The 24,497-nt window shown below is 47.5% G+C and overlaps 1 long non-coding RNA gene across 2 annotated transcripts; it reads right to left on the reverse strand.

Annotated features, from left to right (window-relative positions):
- Positions 1-274: 274 nt before the first annotated feature.
- Positions 275-24,457, reverse strand: LOC135410745 (uncharacterized). 2 transcript variants are annotated; one of them, XR_010428848.1, is made up of 6 exons: positions 19,914-24,457; positions 19,213-19,306; positions 16,170-19,132; positions 13,946-14,105; positions 10,775-11,005; positions 275-6,032 (listed from the first exon to the last, which is right to left on the reverse strand). It is a non-coding gene; the product is annotated as an uncharacterized LOC135410745 (long non-coding RNA). The 2 variants fall into 2 exon arrangements; XR_010428851.1 differs by having other exon boundaries at positions 16,170-16,425; positions 19,914-24,453.
- Between the last annotated feature and the right edge of the window lie 40 nt (positions 24,458-24,497).

Here is a 24,497-nt window from a genome sequence, read left to right on the forward strand (position 1 = left end):
TGAACCCATGTTTTTGATGAGGTCAGAGGAGCTGCCCCTCTGTGTCTTACACATGCCTGCTCTGTTTCCTGTGTGCAGCCTTGTTCACTGCCCTTTGTCCCCATGCCAATGCCAGGCTCCATGTGTTTAAAGGTCCCTGTCCCTGGGAGCAGGCAGCTCTGTCAGCACTCCCGAGCTGGTGTGCACAAGGAGCTCCCAGAAAGGGCATCCTCTGCATGTCTGGATACGACAGTCTGAGGAGCAGGGAGATTCCTAACCCTGTTGTTTTTAAAAAATAACAAGTTCCCTTGCTGCCAAGCAGTGGGGAAAGCAGTTTTCTCTCAGTTCTGTGCTTATGTGGCTGGGGTAGGAGGGCAGCAGAGCAGGGCAGCCCCTGTGCTTGCAGACACCCCAGGGCCTCAGAAAGCTGTTTTTTGCCAAAATCATACTCTCTGAATAAACAGAGGAGCTGTGCAGATAATAAACCTTTGATATTTCAACCTATCACACGTGCAAAGCCAAATGCTGCGGAGAGTGAGTATTCAAGCAGAAAAAGCATTTGGAAAATCTGCAAATGGGACCTGGGCTTGTTTTTCTTGTTAATTCAAAGCTGTCTGCAGCGTGTTGATGCTACCTGCTCGGAGTGGTGCATGTCAGGACACTGACCTCCTCTCCCCTGTGAAGCGAAAGGAGCCGTGGTCCCCCTGTGCAGCTGCCCATCGGAGCAGGGATAGGTCAGGCACAGAGAGTCTGGTCCTTGCTGCTGTGATGTGCTCCATCCCCAGTGGGGAATTGGCTGTTTCTGAAATCAGTAGGGGCCTTGCTGGTGTCTTTCAGAGAAACTGGATTGGAAGCTTGACAAGGCAGGAAGCTCATGCAGCTGCACTTGGAGAGCAAAAGCATCGTGGCAAAAGTTGTAGTTTACACTGGAGAGTAAGATTTACAGTTCTGCTGTGTTTCTTTCCCAGGAGGACTGGGCTATCCTATGCACCTCTTTGTGTGGTTTCACAATCAGAAAGCTGATGCAGCTGAAAACCAAGCTGTATTTTCTACTGGATGGAGCCCCTGATCACCAACACACAAAGACACCAGTGTCAGCAGCAGGAGAGTGCAGGACCACCCTTTCTGATCACAGCCCATTAGGAAACCACAACCTTCATGCAGAGCTTGAGCCTGCAGACTTGCAACAGCCACATGCTTCTCCATCACATGGAGCAAAGGTGTATTTTATGTGAGCATTTATGACCTAAACTGGGCTGATTCATCCATGAGCCACTCCTGTGTGAAGCAGAGGTCATACAGTGCTGGATCCTGCCCTCCACAGTCTCTACTCCTGTATAAGATATAAATAGTTATTAAGCCTAAAAATGTTTACAGTTTTTTCTATACCTGAAAAGAAACTAGGTTAGGGAGTAGAAAAGCACTTTTCTAAATCTAGCTTTCCCCTAAGGAGAGAGGAAGGTGAACTTTCTGTTCATAGACGATACATGTAAAGGGTTTTCATCAGTGGATGTATCTCATCCTTGTGTTGCATTGTTACTTGATGAAAACAACGTGCTGGTGAGATCTCTTAATGTTTGCCACAGGATTATGATTTTAGGGGCGTGCTGAGGTAACTAGGATAAGCTGGAGACAGAGGCCTTGCAAGGTTTGTACAGAGACAACCAATATGTTTAGATTGCGAATGTTGGGCACAGTGTTTCTTGTTGCATTTTCACTTGAGAATCTTTCCACAGCACATGGCTAGGATCCAGGGTGAATAAACTGAATTTTACAGTTTCTAGCATTTGCTGTCTCCTACCAGCTCAGTTGGAGGAGAAGGAATGGCAAAGGGACGGTGGGGAATTAATTCAGTTTCTGTTGCCCTGTGATGTTTTTTCTTAAAACACTTCACCCACCACAACCCCACTGCAGTGCTCTGACTCCAGCACCTCTTCCAGAAACAACACAGGGCTGTTGCCACTTGCCATGGTCGCTCCCCAAAACTCTGGCATTGCCAGCAGGTGCCTGCAAGTGGGGGTGTTGCTGCTTGTCAAGATGAACCATAGTAACCGGAGAGAAGAAAGTAGTCTCTGGGGGTTCTTAATATTCCTAAATTCCTGAAGTACATGTGCAGTAAGATAAAAAAAGCCTAAATCATTTTGCATTTTAATAAGTCCTTTGGTGAAGAACCATGATTTCCTGAATCAAGAAGACTGGCAACAGCTGCTGAACCAATGTCAGTATGGCAAAATTTAGTGGCATCCCTCACCTGAGATCAAAAGACAGTCTGCAAAATTGCCTTTGAAAACACGCTTCTGGAAGGAAAAGTACAATCCAGACTTTATTTTTCATTGTTTATAAACATGATCATACTGCAGCTTCAACAGCTGACATTAGGATTGCAGCTGCTTGGCCTATGCCATGCTAAGCTGCCGTGACTCTGGGCAAGAGCCACTCTAAGTAGCACTGTCGTGACTGGTACCAGCAGGAGGCCCGAGGAAGGGCCACGTCTCCTGTCCAGCTGTTTCTGTGGCAGAGGTGAGTGTCCCAGCTCCCGCAGCCCCTCCTCTCCTCTCCTCTCACCAGCTGTTGTCCACCAGACCCCCTCCAAGACACCTGTGGGGAGGATGCTCCTGGGCTGAGCTGCAGCAGAGGCCAAGGGAAGCTGCCACAGGGCGCTCCTTCACTGGCGAGGGCAGTGGTGGTCTTCCCACACCAAGGATTACTGAAATGGACATGCTCATGGTGGAATTAAATTTGAGTATTAGCAATAACTTACACTGCTGAAAAGGAGATCATGAGAACATCTGAAGTTGTCTTTTGTGCAAGCTTAAAACTACACTGTCTGGGATGTGATGAATACTGCTCACAAAGACTCAGGTGACCACCCAGGAGTTAATATTATTAAGATCATTTATTCCTTTTGTAATTCTAAGAAAGCTTTCAGGTTCATCAAGTGAGCGGCTTCTGTTCCTTTTATCCTGAGATGGGTACACCTACTAGAGCTGGCTGCATGTCAGTTTGAAAAAACACATTTTCTGAGCCTTATTTACATGAAAAAAAATCCAGATTGTTATAACCATTTCTATTCACATCAAAAGCATTTTTAATTTGCAAGCATTTCTTTGTTATTTCCTGCTTAGACTTCACTGCTGAATCACAGCTGCTGAGAGGGATGCTGGCACATTGCTCAGCCTTCCCGCCCACCCCTGCTGAACCTATGGAGTTTCCATTCCTGCACGGGGATGTCAGGTCTGCCACCAGCAGTCCAGAGACACACACATGCTCAAAATAGCCCCTGGACCATCCAAGCTGAAAGCTTCAACCCCTGGATAGTCAGGGAACACTGAGATCCAGTGTCCCATCATTGCTCTGCCAAGGTTTCCCCATACATGTGTGGGGTGACCATCTCTCCTGCCCCACCATGAGCACCAATGACTGGAGGTAAGAGACAGACACCAAAGTCTCAGCAGGGAGCCAGGAGGAGCAAGAGCTGACAGCACCCAGCTGCTGCTGAAATGCAGCTTGCCTGTCAGCATGCAGCCTCCTCTGTCTGCTGGGCATCGATGCACCCGAGCAGAGGTGGCAGGAGAGATGCTGCTGGCAGGTGACGCCAGCCTGAACGGGCCCTGGGTGAGACAACTCGGTGCTGAGTGCTGAGCTGCTGGGATGGGGCCTGGCCTGAGACCTGTACAAACAGGGGACAAGAAGCACTTTTTCAAGGCAGGAAATTGCTCTGGCTGGCCCTGGGAAGGACACGGTAACGTGGTTGCTGGCCCTCACCTGCAGAGCTGAGCTGCAGTGAAACAGGACACAGCCTGTTTCACTGCACAGGTACAGGTGCCACTGCAAGACAGTGGAGTGGCATCTGGCCTGGCCCACGGTTCACTGTGGGGGAGGTTCTGGGCCGCTTTTTCTTACTCTGCCCATAGCGTACTTGTTCGCAGTTGCATCTCTGTGAAGACCCTGCAGTCAGTCACGCGAGATGTTACATAAATCAGTTACTAATTTCTTCAGTGACTGAAATACCAGCCAGCCCCCAGAATGGCTCAGCTAAAGAAGCAAACGTGGCGGGGGTGAGAGAAGGGGACAAGAAACCCCCACGCGAGCCCAGCAGAGCGTGGGGTGCAGGCAGCAGTGGAGGCTGAGCTGAGAACAGGGTTTCCACCTGCCATGGGCTTGTCAGCAGAAGGAAAAATTAACCCATTCAGCATGTTTTAAGCCCAGCTATGAGCCTGCAGGGCACTGGGCAGCCACTTGATGCCAAGCCACTCCCTGCACCAATGGACAGCTCTCCTCCCTCATGCCCAGTGAAGCCCCTTTGGCTCTCGCTGCAGTGACCACATAAACTTTTTGGTCCTTCAGATCCAAGCGAGGCAGGCAAGGCTGCAACCTGCCCAGGCAGAGGCGATGCCATCTTCTGCTCCTGGGGAGGAACAACCCCAGGGACCAACACGGACTAGGGCCAGATGGCTGAGAAGCACAGGGCGCTCACAGCAGCCTTCTGCACCCCTCGATTCTTTCTTTCTTAAACAATTTGTTTTATAAACACATTAGTTTCTCGGCTGATGCCCTCAACCGTTTGGATGTTGCTGTCACTGCAGTGCTCAGCAATGCCCTATGTCAGGAGGCTGCTCCCAGTGAGCGTGGGGTGTCAGTGTGGCTGGGGCTTGGAGCTGGCAGACCCAGCCTCTGCCTGTGCGGTGAAAGAAGCTGGATTCAGTGCGCTGGGGATGTGGGACGATGAGGCTTCAGCAGCCCACAGAAGCTGAGCCAGAGTCTCTTGGATGGCTGTACCTCACTGCCAGAGGTCATCCACTTGTGCTTGGAGCCTCATGCTGTCCTCATCCCTGCCTGGTCTGTGCCTGGCCTCAGCAGGAGGATGGGGAAATTTTGCCAAGGGTCCCGTCCAACCCTCGTAGACCTGTGACAGCGTGCCAAGGGTTCTCCTGGGTGTCTGCAGCATCAGAGACGGCTAATCACTGAGTAATCACACAGGCTAATTACAGGGTTACTTTTGCCCTCCACAATAAAGTGCTACCTCATAATTAAAAATAAAGAGAATGGCAATCCTAATTATCAGGCTTGCATTAGGCTGAGGCACACACAGCACTGCAAGGACTGTTCCTGTGACTTGCTCTCAGTCCCCACCCACTCCTGCCTATTACACTCCTGGGGAAGCCCAGGGCAATCTATCCCGCTGAAAACAGAGGGTGAGATGACCATCTCCACATAGACCTCACCAAATGCCATGCAGATCAAAGGATCAAGAGGAACCTGCCCTTGAGCATCCCTCAAACTTCAATGCCTGCTGCAATCCAACCTGCAGGCTGCTGCTGACGCTCAATCCTCAGCCACCTTAGCAGCTCATGCATTGCAGTGTTAACATAACCATAAATTACACTATGTTCCATGTGTTCACATCCACATGGAAGATAATCATAGCCTGGTATGTCTTTGTGCTTAAAATACTGCAGCAAATACACCGTGTTATTCTTCCCAGGTTTCCCGAGCAGCCTTAGCCCGGCACGCTGGGGAAGGAAGGGCTGCACGGGGCTGTCTCAGGCTGCCTCTGCCGAGGTGCTGGGTACGGGCAACTTCTGCTGGAGGTAGGAGGGATTACAAGTATATCAAGAGTTCACTGACAGCTCTAAGTTTTGCTCCCGCTAATAATGACATGACAAAATACTGTATTAAAATTATAAGCACTTCTGTGCTGTTCATAAGGCAGTGTAGAAGAGATACCAGGCTATTCCTTTCAGCAAATGCTGAACTCACCTTAAGATTCTCCCATTACAGGAAAGACACTTTCACTAGATCTGTCTCTGCCGTTCCCTTGCAAAATAAGACTTTAGCCAAGGACCTGAGGGCCACAGCTGCACTCAAAGCTCAGGGTGTGAAGGATAAAAATTTGGCTCTCAGAGGTGTCTCAGTCTGGGCAGGCAGTGGATTTGCCCATATTCCTTCATGAGTCGCTTCAGGAGTGCAGTCAGGTCCCATTCACCCACGCAGCCATCACCTTCCTCCAGCAATGCCATCAATTTCAACTGGACAAAATACAGCAGAGTTCCCTGCCGAAGAGAAGTGCATCCCAGCTGTTAGTCTGTAAGGAAGTGGATCTGATACATCCCAACAAAATGGGGCCAGACCTGCAGAGGCAACTCGGATTTCTGGGAGCTTGGCTGAGGACCTGAGGTTGGAGGAGCTCCTGTGGTTTTGCACTACAGACAGGCACCTCTGAGGTCTGTTTGCAATGCAGCATTGAAAACAACCAAGCAAACCTGGGGCTGCAGCACTGCCTTTGCCACTCTGCAGGTCAGAATGCTGCAAACCAGGAATCAAAGTGATAAAGCATAAATGTCTGAGAACCAGGGAGAACTTAGGTATGTCCCAAAGGCAGCCCTGTAAGCTGCCTGCAATCTGCAAGCCCATGGGGTGACTGTGCCTCACTGACCCTGGCCCTCTGCCCCTGCTCCCCATCCCTTCCTCTCCCAGGGCAACCCTGCCCAGCCCTGATGCTTTCGTGCTTACTCAAAAGCAGCCAGGAACAGTTTACCCCATGTGTCTAAGGCTATCACTGAGAAGAACCCTGACCTGAACCACCCTCTGCTCTGCTACTCAGTGTGCAGGGATATGTTATCTGAGCCAGCTTTCCTCTTCCTCCTGGTTAATCAGTGCTAATTGATTAATTGGGGCTCACCTCTCTCCCCTTTGGAAGAAGAGAGGTAGCATCACTCTTGATGGAGCACATGTATTTGCTTTCAGAAAGCTGCCAGCATCCTTTGGAAAATAGCCAGGTACATTCCCCAGCATAATAAGAAATCATCACGTGAGAGATGGGCAGCCATGTGCCTGCCCTTTACTCCAACACCTCTGCCTGGAGTGGGACCAACAGTGATGTGCCCAAGTGCTGCTCAGCTGTGATGACCATGTGCTGTCAAGGGCCTTGAAACGCTCCTCCCCAGCCTCGTGCCACACTGAGACCTCTCCGTGCGTTTAGCAGGTATTATCCGGGCCACGTTTTTCCATCCAGGTCCTTCACCTGGGGGTGCAAGGGATTGGGAGCACAAAATTGGAATGGAGACTTGGTATATTTACCAGGGGCTGGAGGTAGCACTGGGGAGATCAACCGGCTGCCCCAGGGAACGGGACAGGATGGGGCTGGAGGGGAGAGGGGAAGGAAGCGGTGGTTTTCAGCAGCCGTGCCGGAACCTCCCAAGGGCCACGTCATCTTGCTGAAAAAGAGCTCATGTGCTGTGAAAGGTAAAAATTGCCTCTGGGGTTATTTAGTCACTGTCCACAAGCTGGTAGTGGGATTACGAGCATGAACATGGTGATCACCCAGCACCCGCAGCACAGTGCTTGGAGGACAGGCTGCTTTTGCTCCCACACATCTCATTCCATCTCATCCCCAGCACTGTGGTACAGGGGATGTGCAGCTGGTGGCCCTCGAAAGGCAGCTCCAGCCAGCCAGGAACCCTGCTGCTGAGCCTCCCTCACCTGCCATGGCAGCAGCAATGCCAGCCTGTCTTCTGCCTGCACCCAGCCCAGGTCCAGCCCAGAGGCACAGCTGCCCTGCACAGCACTGTCAGCCTGCAGAGAGACGGGCTGTGCCCTGGGGACATGCCTGGGGGGATGGACTCCGGGCTGGTAGGAGCAGGCTGAGGCTTTTTGATTCAGTTATTCCTATTCAATTGGGAGTTATCTTGAACATTCCTCCAGAGCACCACGTGGTTTAGAGGTGACGCTATCCTTGAGAACCATCGTTTTGCACGTTTTAACACAGAAAGAAAAGGAAGTCCCCACCTTGTGCCACAAGAAAGTGGATGGTAGGAGATCCAAGGGACCTAAGCTTCCCCTGGGCAGAGGGGCAGCACTGCCAGGAAAATAAAGTGAGTTAAAAGGTGTAGTGGCATGCTTCCTTTAGCCACTGAAGGTTGCAGGACATGGCAATCTGGAGATCAGCAAAACGAGAGCAGCGGTTCGGGACAGCCTTCCCTGTTCTGCTGTTACTTTCTTTCTAAAACCTCTGAAGGGTGTGAAGCATCAGGGAGGAAGCCAGGGGAGCCGTGACCTGGCATCTGTGTTGCATGGATTCGCTGCTTAGAAAACAGGGATGGCAACTAACTGTTTAAAAAGTGGAGGCTGAAGGAGAGCCCACCTAAGGAGCAATCAGCTTTGTCACAGAAAAATAAGCTGCTCGGATTGCTGTGGTCACCTACATGTGTGACATCACAGGACAAGTTAGGAGAGACAGCTTTCTTAAACTCCCTTTTAAGTAACACACCCCAAATGTGGCTTTCCACCCTACATTGTTGTTTCAGAGGAATAAGGTGCCCAGGTCTTCAGGGAGGATTCTGTAGCTGCTGGGAGAAAGGACCTCTAAGGATGTAGACTCGTAACCAGCAGCTTGAATTCAGTCTGTCAAATAAACATCAGTTAGATCTTGCTCTGACTTCTGATGTGCAGTCATTCACTTATCTGAGGGAATTTCAAATGGGCCTGCTGATGGGCATACGTGCACCTGCAGAGCAGCTCTCTACCCTCCTGCTACGGGCAATGGCAAAGAGCCACTCAGAGAGGCCTCTCAAAGTACACTTGTGAAAGTTAATTAATATAAGGGATATGAAAGCTATTACCTGAAAAAACACCAAGTTGCTTTCTGATTCTTTCATTATTAATTATTATTAATAATTAAATATCTTTGGTTTACATATTCAGGACATCTCCAGACAGGTTCCTGCCCCTGAAGTAGTAGTTGTACAGGTGAAATAAGAGAGGTGTCCAGACCCGCACAGCTTGAACTTTGGGGGAAACTGAGCCCATTTTCCCACACTCAGTCCTGAAATACAGTGAAGTGTATTTCAAATGTATGTATTTCAAATTGCTGTAGGTACAGCAAATTTTGGACATGAATCAGATGTTTCCAGAAACATATGCAATTTCTGAGATCCCAGCTTCTGGATCCCAGCTTCTGGATCAATCCCACCTGTAATTTATAATTCTGTTTTTCAAAAAAGAAGGCAGGAAGTGTTAATTAGCCATAAAGCTCTTGCACCAGCCTTCTGTAAATGGTGTCATAGGACTATCATTTTCCATTCAGCTCTCCAGGCAAGCTCCTGCAGATAGGATCTTATTCCCTCCTGGATTGTTACCGGATTTCAGAGAAATGTTTTGATCTTTGTTGCTGTCAGAGAAACTGACAGTGACTAGACAGGTCCACCTGGAAGGCTCTGTCACACCACACACCAAGCACTCCAGCCTTGCTCCAGCAAAGTGACAATAAAGCACGTGAAGATTCCCACAGAAGTCAGTGTAAGCAGCCAGAACCCTCCGGATCAGGCCACGAGCAACTCATAAAGGAGGAGCCATCAAGTGACAAATACTGCCATCTCTGGAAATGGTTCTTCGGAGGGATGAAGTGGTGAGTCACAGTCCATAAACCTCTGGTCTGTGACACTGGTTTTCACTGCAGACATTTTAAGTTGCTCCAGTATGTGCCTCACCCTTCTTATTTATAGAAATCAGTGAGGCATTTCACAAAAAAAAAAAAAAAAAAAAAAGGCTTCCTATGAAAGGAAACAATGACAAAGCAAGAGATATCATGGTACAGGCAGGAGAAATTATAAATAGCAGCAGCAGTAGTGCCTGGGAGTTGCATCTTGGCACCAATGCCTCTGGCCAGCTCTTCCTGGCTCCTGTTCAGAGTGACATAGGAGGGCAGGGCACGGCAGAAAATCCCCAGCAGCCCTCTGACCCCCTGCTCAGGCAGGGCAGGCCCCAAGCACAGCGCTCCCTAGGGACACAGCAGGCAGGCTACCACTGACACTCGATCCTGGTCAAAACAGGAGTGGAGAACAAGGCTCTTCTTTTAGGAAACACAGTTTCTCCTAGTGCAACTACCTGAAAGGCACAGGGGAAGAGCCCGGAGATAGAGAAGGTCATTGTTTTTAACTGGTTTTCCCGACACTTGAGATGATGATGTATAATGTAGCTTGGCTACGATAATCCCTGTTCACAGCAGGGAGAAAGTCTTTGTGCCACTACTACAATATTGGACTAAAGAATGGCAGGAGGAGAGCCAGAGGAGCCTCCATGGGCTGGCTCTCACACCAAAGCTGGTAACAGAGGGTACCATATATTCATTCCTCTTGGGACTGCTTCATTAAGGGTGTAACTGTGTTCACAGAAGATAGTGAAGGAAACAGCCTGAGCAGCATTCTATTGCTTGCATATTTTCTCAAAGGTGTTGGGAGACACAGATGTATAAGAGCACTTCATTGCAAGATCCTCATGATATGGGACAGACGCAGACACGGACAAAGACTCAGCCTGGTATTCCAGAGTGGTTGCAATGGGTTCCCACCTTCTTTTGGGTTTCAGACTAACACACATTGCTGGTGGCACAAGCAACACATCAGTTACAACTGATGGACAGCAATTAGGGAGCTCTGGTAATCTGAAATGTGTTACCTAGTTTAGGGTCAGGCCAAGCTCAGCAGATGGGATGAAATTTGAAATAGAATGAATTTTTGTATGATGAGGGTGGTGAAACACTGTAACAGGTTGCCCAGAGAGGTAGCGGATGCCCCATCCCTGGAAACATTCAAGGTCAGTTTGGATAGGGCTCTGAGAAACCTGATACAGTTGAAGATGTCCCTGACCAAGGCAATGGGACTGGACGACATGACCAGAGAAGGTTCCTTCTAATCCAAACTGTTCTTCGATTCTATTCTGTTATTCTGACTTGCTGCTTGATTGCTTCAAATCCTGTGTCCCTACCCTAACATCTGTATTTAGCCAAGATACTCACTCCTGGTTTAACTACCAAGCCAAACTTCATCCCACCACTGATGTGAAGGTCATCTGCACAGGCATGAGGACCTGATCTCGTTGACTGAGTACAGAGTGCTCAGTACACCTCCTCCAGCCCACCACAGCTGCAGACATACAGATCAGTTGCACTTCTCAGCAGGACTCCAACAGCATAATCCCACTCGCAGCAGAGCGTGGCCATCAGAGCACTGGCTGGTTGCCTGCCACTCTGGAAAAGAAAGGGTTACTGCGCCAAAAATACAGGACACAGCTTCTTTTCAAGCGATGCCCTTGTTGACATGTTAGTTGTGATAACTACTGGTGTTCAGTATGGAAATCATCCCTGGGTGCAGATTTATGGCACAATCCGGTTCATGACCGGCACACAGAGGCAGCATGTGCTCCAGCCCCTTGATGGGACATGGCATATTCTGCACTAAATAAGACCAAGCTTGTACCTCTCTGCTCCCAGTTTGTCTTTAAAGCTGATTTCCTCAGTGACTGAGAAAAAGTAAGGCAGAATCTCCACAATAACAATAGGAAACACTTTAAAAGTAGGCTGTGGCTCAAAACAACCTGCCTGGTAGCTGCTTGCAGGAGGAGGGCTAGGACATGGGAAACTGTGCCGGGCTCTTGAGAGCTGGTAATTCGTGTTCTGCAACCACAACCTGGCCACAAACCTCTGTGCCAGCAGAGAGTGGGGCAGCAATCTAGGGGCTTCAAACTGTTCAGGCAAGCAGCTAGGGATCTGGCAGGAGGCTGAGTGAAAGACAACACAATAAACTAAAAAAAAAAAAAAAGTAACTCAGAGAACAGGAAATTGTTGGGTGGGGCTTTTCTTCTGACCATCTTGCAAAGGGGAAAAGGGGGATGAAGAGAAGCAATTTGCAGATTCATGTGGTGTAAGCAGTGCAAGGGTGGAAAGGGAGGCTGCAGAGTGCCCCACCACCAGGAAGCACTGGCAGGGAGGGAAGCGAGGGGTTTCACCCACATGGGCAGCTGGGTTCAGCTGGGTTCAGCTCTCCCCAGGACCCTTTGGCTGGCATTGAGTACTCTCTGCAGGTTGCTCAGAGGTGCTCGGAAATGGTGCAAATCTGTGCCCTGCCTGCACAAAGTGCTGGCAGTCTGTTGTCTTAGCCAGGACTCAGCATATCCAGAAAATCTTCTTCCACCATGTCTTCTTCCCCCATGGCGCAGCCCGGGGACAGTGTGGAAGGAGTACAGGATGCTGGCTGCTCAGACTTGCTCTGTTTAGGGTAACAGCAAACTCCTTCCTTCAGGGAAGGGAGTTGCACACCTGCCTGCTGCAGTTTCTCACCATACAACCCCATGTTCTCATAAACCAAGCAATACATGTCAGGGCTCTTGTTCGCTCCCTGGCAGTGGGAATTTGTGGTACATCCTGGCTATAAAAAATGCTGGCTTTCATGTGGACCCAGTGATAAGAACAAAGATGGAAAGGGGATAGGCTGGAAAACTGAAGAGCTGAGATGGGTGCCAGGTACAGGTAACTGAACATCAAGTGGAGCGTAAAGGCAAATCCCTTTCCAAGGTAACAAAATGCAGAAGAGAAAGACTTCTATTTCAGTGCTCCAGCCCCCAAACCAAACCATTTGGCTACAGTGGCAAATGCTTCATTTATCACAAAGAAGTAAAGGTGAGGCAAACACATAAAGTCATACAGGAAATCAGAAAAGCCAAAGCTGATTAGCAGCAGAGCTTCCTGTAGAGCTGTCTATGTTGGGATGATCATGCCTTCCTGGTGTTGATCCTTCTGGAGCAGAATACAGGATTGTTTCTACTCTCAAAATAGACAGGATTATTCAGAAAGTGAGAATGAAGAGCCATGGGAAGCCAGTCCTGTTTTTCAGCTCCACATTCTCATAGCCCAGGGGTAGCTGCGGATACTTCACAGAATCACAGAATGGATAAGATTGTAAAGGACCACTGGAGAACACCTAGTTCCAGCTCAGACATCCCCCAGAGCACATTACTCAGGATTGTGTCTAGGTGGCTTTTCAATCTCTCCAAAGAAGGAGAGTCCACATCATCTCTGGGCAGCCTGTTCCAGTGCTCTGTCACCCTCACAGTAAAGAAGTTCTTCCTCATGTTCAAGTGGAACTTCCTTTGCATAAGTTTCTGCCTCTCATCCTATTGTTCAGCACCAAGAAGAGCCTGGCTCAATCATCCTGACATCCTCCCTTCAGATACTTATAAACATTGATGAGGTCCCCTCTCAGTCTTCCCAAGCTTCCCCAGGCTAAACAGTCCCAGCTCCTTCAGCCTTTACTCATAAGAGAGGTGCTCCAAACTCCTAATCGATTGGACTAGATGATCTCCAGAGGCCGCTTCCAACCCTAACTAAACCTGTGAGTCTGTGAATCACATCCATGGCCCTCCACTGGACTCTCTTCAGTATTTCCTTCTCTTTCTTGAACTGGAAAACATTACTGGCCACAGCACCCTAGGTGAGGCCTCACCGGGGCTGAGCAGGATCACTTCCCTTGACCTGCTGGCAATCCTTTTCCTAATGCACCCCAGGGTACCTTTGGCCTTTTTGGCCACAAGGACACTGCTGGCTCATGGACAGCTTGTTGCCTACCAGGACCCCCAGGTCTTTCTGCTTTCTAGCTGGTTGGCCTCCAGCCTGTGCTCCTAAGGAGCTGTTCTCCTTAGTTTGTGTGGCAATTTTTGCAATTACTTCCACCTGGATTTGGGGAGTTTTTTAATTACAATCTGGCAATATCCTGGCTGTGCCCCTGTGGAGAAAATAAGCTGTTAGATCTGAGCTGCCCAGTCAGCTCTTGTGAAGATGGAGAGGGGGATTGCTTTTATGCACAACAGCCGAAAGAGTGACAACTTGTTTTTGAAGACCAGTATCATGACTGCAGTGGCACTGTTGCAGGAGGCAGAGGCTGTTGTTAACCTCCTTTTCACTCCAGGGAAGCTGTGTTGCTGCCATGCAAAGCTGGCTCCAACACAAAGGAGCACAGGGACTGCTGAACAAAACCAGGGATGAGCCCCACAGAGCAGTACTGTCAGAAAAGACATGGAGGAGTCAGAACTCACCCATCCCTCCCTGCTCAGCTATGCTAGCTAGCATCAGTGCCACTGGGCTTTGTTCTTTGCTAACATGATATGGAAGATGATTTTGGATCTCCGTACTCACTGTTTACTGCAGATCCCTTGGGAGTTTGACAGTGCTCTGTACTGATACCTGCTTGGTCATGCCCATGCAGCATGTACCACAGGCAGAGAGCATGAAAACATCAGCAGCAGAGCCGAGAGGTGCAGCTGGATGAGAAGCTTGTTCTTATGGAGAAAAATATCTGGGGAAAAAAACCCAAACCAACAACTAGAAGAAACCAGTCTATATCCATGTTTAAGTCAGATTCTTGTAACTATCAAAGCCCTGTTGTTTGCCTTTGCATTTCTGTCTATCCAAATCCAAGTGCGTGTTCCTGAAGATCTCACTCAAGACCACTGAAGTACCTGAGCATCCTGCTCTCAGCACTGGGGCATTTGACCTGTGGAACACCTCTACACCTTGCAATAGGCATAACCCAGGCTGAGAGCAGGGGAAGACGGCAGCAGCAGATTCCCACCCAGTGAAGATCTGCACTGGGATGGCTGTTCCTGTGCTGACTGGATCCCCTCCAGTGCTGCATGCCCAATTCAGTGTCATGTTTGGCAAAAGTGTTGAGTGCCTCTGTGCCACAAAGTGCATCACCCAGCTCAGTCTCTGACACCCTGCAACAGCCAGAGCCATTTACCACTTTTCTGAGTGCTTTTAATCTGCATTTCATAAAGGCAAGAGGCTTGTATAATCCTGAGGCCTGATTGCCTGTTTTTGTCCTCAGTATCCCTAGGGTAACCTTGATCAAATTTGGCCAAGATGCCCCAGATACACTGGAGTTCTGATAAATTTACTGAAAATTGGTGGCTGGGCAGAGAAGAAAGAGAGACCCACATCAGCAGCCTTGTCCACAGAAGGGAGGCTGAGCTCACCTGATAGGAGCTGGGTTTGGTGGCAAATGACGTGCCACTCAGCACATGCAGGGGCCACCCTTCAACATGTAGGCACAGCTGGGGTGCCCATGCCGCCACCTCTGGCACAGCAGCAGTATTGCTGGCAGTGAGATTTCAATGGGGCAGGCAGTTCAGCAGAGGTTGGAAGCCTGTTTTTATCCATCTCACCACTCAACAGCTTGTTTCCTGATGCTTTTAAAAACTGGCAGTTTGCAGTGCATGAAAAGACAATTCCTTTTTCTTTGTATATTTCTTTGAATTGCTTTTGCAATGACATTTTTAGTAGCTGTTTCCATTTAATTTTCCTCTCTCTTTGGGTTTAACTGCGCTCATGCTACCACAGTTAAGAATCACTGGCCATTTAATGGTTTGCCTTTCACTTTAAGCAGACACGTTTAGCATATTGCTTGTCCGTAGGCCACATCCTCAGCAGCTGACAGCTAACATTCTGTGCTTGTTCAGGGGGGTCTGTCACTTGTACAGACAGAGCAAGTGCAGATCTGGGGCAAGGCTGCATGTGAATGTAATGGGAACCAGGATGAAAGGGTTTGCCTCAGAGCAACTCAGGATGCTTCCCAGACTACGAAGGCCAAGCAAAGAGAGTGTCAGAGATGTTTTTAAAGCTCTTATTTTGAGTTTAGTCTGTAGTGCTGGGCTAGATGTAATCACTTCCATGCTCCCTTTCTTCCTGTCCCCTTTGGGATGAGTTATAAACAGCCCTGATGACATGCTTTGCCCTCCTCTTCTCCTCCCAGCCCCTTGGCTCAGTGTGGAACAGAGCTCGTGCTGCACCACATCACACCTGCAGGCACCCAGTTCTGGCCAAGGCTAAGCAAGGCTGGTGTTGCAATAGACTGCTGGTAATTCATTTCTCTGGGCCCAGTCACCCATGTCTGGCTCTCTTACGACATCTACCAAACACGTCAGCCTGAGGAAGGAAGCCCTCACCAAGCAGTTATTGGGAGGCTTCCCAGTGAGCTTGCATGGGAACAACATACCATCACAACTAAGGGTTTGGGATTGCTTACCAGAACGCCCATAAGCTGGGCAGTGCATGCAAGTTATGGATGGACACAGGTATGGATGCTCAGAGCACATTCCTAGAAGAAAAGCACCAAAATATTCAGATGCCTCTAAGCCACCCACAAGCAAGCAGCATGTGCCACAGGCTACAGCATCCAGTGCTTTTGCTCTGCTCCTCTGCTGGGATGACTGGGACTAAAGCAGTCCTAGTCCAACACATGCTTGAGAGTAACAGTCTGTTTGCTTCAGCTCCCCAGTGTCAAAGGCAGTGAATTGTCATCTTTCCTAGGAAAGATAAGGAATTTCTTCAGTGTTACATAATTTGTTAACTTTTGCTTTACCTGGCATTTTGTTACCTGTCCCTTGGGGCTGCAGGTGACTGGACAGGTTTGACTCCCTTGCCAGGGGGAGCAAAGTCGCTCTCAGCTGGGAGAAGAACAGCCCCAGCCAAGGACCACCTCCAGATGAGCACTTTGGCTTTGTGGTTATCTTAGTTGGTAGGAGAGCTCTTGCTCCACCTCCAGCCCAGAGTTCTTCTTCCTCTGCTCACTTTCTTTCTTGCAGATTCATATGAAGTGCAAGGGGAAAGATGCAAACCTGGAAAGAGGGATGGAGACAGCCCTAGGGGTCTAAATTGATGACCTTACAGAACAAAAAAAACTAAGAATGTTTTATCTAACACTGATAACTTGGCAGCAGTGGGATGGGAATTTGGGTCTTCAGAGAGACCATGGTGCTTAGCCAGAGACCCACCACCTGTTTGCCACACCAGTTGGGCCCTGCCCTTCTGTGAGGTGAAAGAGGACACACACCAAATATGTTAGACATTTAGTCCTGCCCCAGGCACCTCTTACAGCTCTTGGTGAAATACTCCTTGCTCTGAAGGGTCTGCTCCCCCTCCTCTGGGCAGTCATTGAAATCTGCTTCCCAGCCCCAGGAAGTCCCTCTTGACACATCATCTCTCCAGTCCTTTCACCAACACTCAGCCCTTTAATCTTTCTCCTTTGCTTCTACTCTCCCCATTTTTGGGGGCAAAACAGAGTGACCAAAAGATTAATGTTAATTATTCCTCCAGAATTGTGCTGCAAACGACATAGTTCCACAGGAGGCCATAAGGCCAGTTAGCATTTTATCAGCACAGGGACAGCCTCCCTTTGTCCCAGGGCCACACACCCTGCTGCTATCTTGTATCAGCTCTGACTCTGGGAATAGATCTAAGTCACTAAAACATCCCAAACTAACTCACTGCAAAAAATAAAATCCAACCACACAACCAACTGGCCCTTAAGAGGGAAGTGGTCAGGATTTCATGGGCTGGAGAACAGGAGAGAGCCCTGAGGACAAGGGAAGAAGGGAGCAAGAACAGGGAATAGTCCTTCTCAGTGGCAACCAGTCCCTGGGTATGTTCAGCCAACAGTGGAACCACAAAAGATCAGTCAGTGCCCTCTAAAGGATGGCTGGGCAGGGCCACACTCCCAAGTCTGCAAAAACACCAGTTTGGGCCATAATGGGTCCCAACTGTAACCCAAAATGCTTTGGAAGCCAGAGACACCACAAAATTCACCTCAACAGAACAGTTATTATGAGATGTAACAATGGCAGCACCCTACTTTCCACCTCGTACAGGTAAGAGCAGCCTGATAAGGCAGATATTGATGGCCAGTACAATCCCTTTGAACCAAGAGGAAAACTGCTGTGGTGTCAGTAATGGAGAGGGGAACAGGGTCAGCTTTGGCCAGAAAGTCCACATCATGCTATGGGCAAGCAATCTGGCTCCTTTCACAAGTGACTATACAGTACATTGGGCTGCAATGTCCTAAAGCTGCGTTAAAGTGCGTGACATGAAGTATTTACTGAAATAAACTCCTCATGGTGGAACACTTTGCCCAAACAATTGTCAGTTTTACTCATACAGGCAGAAGCTTTATGCAGGTTCTGTCATCTGTGCCTGGGTCAGGGCTTCATGGCAACTCACATACAGAACCTCAGAACACTCTGAGTTGGAAGGGGACCCACAAAGATCAAGTACAACTCCTGGCCCTGCACAAGATCTTGGATGTTTTGTCATCTGTTCCTTTTTGTTCTCCAATTGCCCCTTTATTCTCCATGTCACCAGCTTCCTTCAAATACAGATCCTTTCAATCCTGTTCACATCTTCTCTCTGCTATGTGCAGGTCTCCTCCTGCCTCAGATCTCAGGTCTTGTGTCCAACTCCAGGAAATGCTTGCCCAGATCCTCCTGCCACTGATGCAAATTCACTCAGGAAATGTGAGCACAGCACAGGTATTGTGCTGGTAGTGGGAGAGGGGAGCCTGGCAAGCAGATCCTTAGGTGGGTGCAGCATTGTGGAGCCAATAGGTATTGACCAAGGTGAGAAGTGGGAGTTCAATCAAGCCAGCACAGACTCAACGAAAGCTCATTCACGTATGACTCTCATTTTGAGGGTCCCATAAAGGCTTATTGTCACCAGCCAACTCCTCATGCTGTGCATGAGCTGTGTCTCCATGCTCTCCACGCTCCTTCCTCAGCAGACATCCTTCCCATGCCACGCTGCCAACGTGGACCCAGCCCCAGTGCTCAGACCAGGCTGCAGGAGGCACTGTGTGGCCACACACAGCCCAGCCTGGCCCAGCCCTGCCATCCACCCTGCCTCTCTGTCCTCCCTCAGTTTCACTCAGGTCTGTGAATCCCATTCTACTTCAGTTTCGTTTTGACTTTTGCTTTTCCTCTCTGCAACTCGTTATCAGACAGTCCCTGCAGTTTTCTTTGGCTCACCATGTGAACAGAGATAATTAGTCACAGGCTGTCAGGGCCTGCAGAACTGCGCTACAGGAGGTACAGAGAATATTGGCAGGATCTGGGTTAGAAAATCACAGGCTACTAATTCAAAGGTGGCAGGATCACAATAAAGTTGTTAAGGGACCTGGACTGAGACCTGTGAGAAAAATTTGGGGCAAAGCATCATCTGTAAGAAGCACAGAAATTTGTCCTGCATAAGGAAAATCTCAAGTCATAGTGAGCAGATAAAGAAGTTTATAAACTAAAGGAGTAGATAAGTTTATAAGCTAAAGGAGTAAACTGCCCAAAGCATATTTTGCTATTTGGTCCTTTTGGTTCTCATGGTAAGTAAATGAACTGCAGCTGGTCCAGTGAAGGTCCATGTTTTCTCTCAAGTAACATGCTCTTATGCTACCACCATCAGCCTTTTGTAAAGGGAATATACACACAAAATTCCCACAACACAAAAGGGCTGGCACTTCATCATGCACACAGTGTGCACGTAGCACAGCAATAGCAGCTCCCTCTGAAATAGAGAATCACAGGTTGGCATATGCTGGCACAAAAGTCACTATCCCATAGATGTGCTAATTCAGCAATGCCCACCTGAAACAGACTATCTGTTCATGCCAGAGTTCACTCCAGTCTGACCCGCTTCCTGAGCCAGCACCACAGACCAGAACACTTTCAAATGCATATACTGGAAGACAGACATGTCTCTGTTAGAATAAAAGTACTTCAAAAAGAAAAAAAAAAAGCAAACAAACAAACAACCAAAAAAACCCACCAAAACCAAAAACAAACAAAAAAACCAAAACAAACAAAAAACCAACCAAACAACCCCCCAAACAAACAAACCCACAAAGACAACAAAAAACAAACCAACCAACCCCAAAACAAAAAACAAACAAGCAAACAAAACCAAAAAAAAAAAAAAGGGAAAAAAATGTCCTGCGCTTTTACTGGGGATAGAATTAGAAGGAACTGCAAAAATGGGAACTTGGGTCAGAGATTAAGAAAATAATTTCCAAGTTAAGGAGAGTAAAGCCCTGGAATAGACTGCCTTTGAGATTACTGAATTACTATCCTTGGAGAATTTCTACGAAAAAGCTTGAAAAATCTCAGTCAGGAGGATACAGTGTTCTCATTTGGGGAGGGAATGGAGTCAGAACACCTACCACACTTCTTTCTTGTCTCTTCCTTGCACTCCCTACCATCTCCTCCCTCAAATTCTGCATCTTTAACAGTCTACAGTCTAGGTGCTTAGAAATATGGCAATAACTGTTTCCCAAGTACACAACACTTACCAGTCACTATGTGGAACTTTGAGGACAATCAGGAACAGCAGCATGATACTCATATTTTTTTTGATTGGACTACTCTGGCTCCTAAGGAAGAAATAATGTAGCTACTGATGAAGGGAGCAAGCCTCAGAGCTAACCAATTCTGATTCTAGCTAGTAAAGGGCAGAGGGAAACACAAACCTGTTTTTCACAAAACCTTGATTTGGTGGTTTTCTAAGTGAGGGGGGTGGACTGTATCTGGCAGAGGATGTGGCTGAGCAGAGGTGGCCGTATTAGGGACACGGATGGAGCAGCACAAAGCTCACTCTTGGGAAAGAAGAAGGGGTGAGACAGGACAACCATCAGGAGGCCCAGAGCAGCTGAGCCTGTCATCAGAGCAGTCTGTGACAGCTGGGCATGGACTTGCCCTGCTCTGGCTCTCCACTGTCTCTCTCCTCCAGTCAGTCTTCCCAGAGCACCTCCTTGCCCAGCCTTGGCTCTGGTACCTCTTCCTCGGCACATCCATCTTTCCAATCCTGACAGTATCTCCCAAGGCTTAATAATTAACCAGTTCTTAGAGAGAGGAGAGGGAAACAGAGTATACTCTTGAAGTGTTATGAGGGGGAAAATGCTGCAACAGTCCTGACCAAACTTAGCTCAGTACCTTCCTATTTCCTCAACTGCACTTGGCATTGGAAAAAACAATTCCACTGCACAAACCTGTTGCTTTGTTTGCCTCAGGCACATTATAAAGTAATTAACTATTACCTTTCCCGTGTCATGACTGCCTGAGAATGACACTTCTTTCCCTGTTCGTTGCCAAAGTGATTTCTCCTTCACAAGTTCAGTAAAGGAAACAGACATACAGTTCTTTGTGTGAATGAAGAATATTCCCAAAAATAAGAAAGCAAAATTGCTTTTGCCCACATTCAAGAAAACTCAAATTACAGAGCCCTAAGGTCTTGATGTGGGGTTTTTCCTTTTTTTTTTTTTCATTTTTTTTATTAAACAAATTACTCAGAATTTGAGTTTGGCTGGGCTGAAAAGATTATCTAGCACTGAAAAGACTATCTGGACTAAGTAGGCTACCAAAAGCAAACAGTGTTATCAGCCCAGCACTCAGTTTAAAGAAACTGGCACTCCCCTTCAAAAGGTACATGTTCTTCCTTATCTCTTTAACACACACCATCAAGGTTTTAGCTTTCACAATGTCATTTTAGCAAATGGCATTGCTCTGTGGCTGAACAGAAAAGGAAAACGCTGAGATGTGAAAATGATCAAGCAGTTCCTGAAGTCAGAAACAGTTTGTGTATTTTGAATAATAAACCCTTCTTTTTAACATTAACTATCATCTGTGTTAAATAATAAAAAATTGATTTTCAATATTGGCACTTGACAGATACAATTTAAAAATGCTTCCTGTGGCTAACTATAAAGCTGGTTTTGTATAATTTTCAACAGTTTAGTTCAATCTATCATGTATCAAAAAGTCATAATTCCTAGGCAACAGAGAGAAAATTTACTGAAGTCTGAACAAATTTCAATAACTCCTCTACTTCCACGATAGCCTAGAATAAAAAAAATAATTGCATTCACAAATCATAATACCACTGGCACTAAAGAAAAATCTTGTATCTGCCTAGAGCTTTAAGTTACAAAGGATCTTTATTTAACTTTGGTAGGGCTTATGTTTAGAAAACATGTACCTGTGTAGCCTGAAATATTAATCAATTGTTGTCAGTGAAAAATATTGTGCAAAAATTATTCTTTTCCCTATTTGTTAGTTCTATGAATATTGAGTTGAAAGGAGGCAACACATGCATCAGGTAACTACTTTTACCTTGATTGCAAAAACACTTTGAAGATTTACAATTAAACAGTTACTGCCCCTCATTCAATTCCTGTTTGACTTAGATTCCCTGAAGCTGCCAAAGGAAACACGGAGTTATGTCTTCCAGCTAAACCTCAAACCTGGCATTTCAAAGCAGCAGTGTCTGCTAAGAAGGACAACTTCCAGGCCCAGCCACACACGTGTAACACCTGCAACGACAGGACATGCACTGGGCTGATGAGACATGCTTGCTACAGCAACTTTTATCAGCCACCATATGGAATTTGAGAGCAGCAGAGCTACAGTGGATCTTGGAGGGACCCAGATGAAAATATCGGATAATATAAGGGCTCTCCTGCCAGGATCCCTCACAGACCCTAAATCTCATCAGGGCTCTGGACTGCAGTTCTGGGTGGGCAATTGGCAGAACTGAGCACAAGCATCCAAGTCCTCTATGGGATTTAATCCTAAATTACTAGCAGAATTTTGCAGGACCAGAATCTAAAGTTTAATGAAGACCTTGTGCCTCAACCACAAAATCGTCCCTTCTTGTTGCCTTAAAACACTTAGGCCACATCTTGAAAACTAAGTTTGCTACAGGAGAAGGACAAGATAATTGTTTTGGGCACCACAGCTAACTATACCTGTCTCCTGCTTCAAAAGGGTTTTCTCTTATAAAGGATAAATAAAGCCCCATTTAATACTTTTGAGATTATAAGGGGGGTGGTGGGAGGGAGTAGATATCAAAACTAACAGTTACATCCTTGCTTCAGGTCAAAGCCAAAGCAGTGCAATCTATGAGGACAAGACCCAAGATGCATATGTACTATTTTGCCAAAAGAACAAATATTGGACATGATTAATTAGAAAGTTCCAGTGCTTCTGAACAATAACTTGAACTTTCCTGGATACCCATCTAAGGCTGAGGGTGCATTTTTACTGCCTCACTAGCATTTAGTGTTAGAGAACTCTGAAGTCATACGGTGTTAAGAGGCTAACTGCAAGATCACCAGAAAGGCCCTTTCTGCTGAACAGAACTTGCAAATTTAAAGAATTAAGTTGGGTAAGGAAGGAGATATGCCTTACCATGCTCTGGGCTCTATCTTGCCATCGTCCAGGAGTGCCAAGGGCAGAAATGGAGCAACCTAACTCTCAAGAAAGATCAGGAACATGCCAACGGAAGAAGAAACATAAGAATATGCCCAAGTGCCAATGACAGAGAAAACAGCAGTATGAAAAAGGACAGTCTGGGGAAAGGAGACATACTGAAGAGCAGAACCATGTAAGAAGGGAGAGAGCAGAAACAATGCACAACACATCCTAGGGAGGGCATTATAAACCAGTATTTAAACTAGAGAAGGTTTTTTTCCTATAAAAATCACAGTTTAAATTTTAACACATCAAACCTCACTATAAGATCTTGCTGACTCTGGCCATCTGCTTTACTCATCTGAGAGAAGCCACCACAGCTACAGCAGGACGTGTTCATTTGTCAGCTGCTCCAAGTGCAAGTCAGTACCTGTTTAAAGCCAGCGTGGGGTGGGGGCTGAATGAGGACGTCACACTTTGCCAGGGGACACAGGGAGATGCCAACTCTGCCACGGGGTTGGTCACCTCCAACAAGGGCAGTGAAACTGCAGCAGTTGCTGAGTGCAAGGGGAATCCTTCACATGTGACAGCAAAATTCCACAAGTACTCACCTCTCTAGCTCTATTTGAACCTGTAATGGCAAATGCTGATCAAAGATGAATAAAACAACATATGAAACATAAAACAAGACAATAAAATAAAGTGCAGAACTGCAGACCATTCTTGCTCTCTTGAAGCTCTGTAAAGAACGAACAAGAAAAAGGACATACAGAAGAAAAACTACATTAAACATAATAGAGCAGTTATCCCCAATACTTCTGCATATCCACAATCTGCCTTCCTGCCTTTACACTCATAGTAATGTTTAGCACAAGTGTAAGTACTTGCACACTTGTTTAGCAGGAAAGAAGCAAATTTTATTTGATTTGTTATTTTGTGAAAATCTGAAACATATTTAATCAGCTGGTAATAAAAAAGCCCATATAATTCTAAATGATAGGAAAATATTTTCACTTCTTGTGAAAGGTTTCAGGGGTTTTTTTAGGACTAGAGAAGCTCGCTAAAAATAAGAGTATGCCTGTCAGAGGTTTCCCAAAATCCGTAGGACTGCCTTGGTGGTTAAGGAAAGACTGGACGTGGCACTCAGTGCCATGGTCTTGTTGACAGGGTGGTGTTCGGTCACAGGCGGGACTCGATGATCTGAGGTCTTTCCAACCTAATTCATTCTGTGGTTCTGTGCGTGATTCTCCCCGAAAAATACTGTATATGGCACAAGTCAAGACACTGATTTGACAAGCTTCTATCGTTGCCTTACATCACCTCTGAAAACTGCTCGGGATGACGGCGGAGACGCCACACACACAAAGACGCGAAAAGATGCTCAGGAAGCTCCCGGTACCACCCAGCCCACAGCCCGAATTCCAGCGTTTTGGCACAAAACACAGCGATAAAACACGTTTAACTCAAGGAACGGCCAGAGCAGAGCGCAGACACCGCTAGGAGCAGCTTATTGCTTGTTGACAACACCCACGGCGGAGCCGCCCCAGCCCCGAACTTTCCTCCGCTCCCCGTTTCCCGTCCCGCGCACGCGCCGAGCGCCCCCACAAGCCCCGCCCCGCCCCGGCCCCGCGCGCGCGTCCTTCCCCGGGGGCGGGGCGGGGCGAGCGGCGCACGCGCAATGACCGCTA

The sequence above is a fragment of the Pseudopipra pipra genome, chromosome 1 (assembly GCF_036250125.1).
Source record: "Pseudopipra pipra isolate bDixPip1 chromosome 1, bDixPip1.hap1, whole genome shotgun sequence".
Taxonomy (NCBI): Eukaryota; Metazoa; Chordata; class Aves; order Passeriformes; family Pipridae; genus Pseudopipra; species Pseudopipra pipra.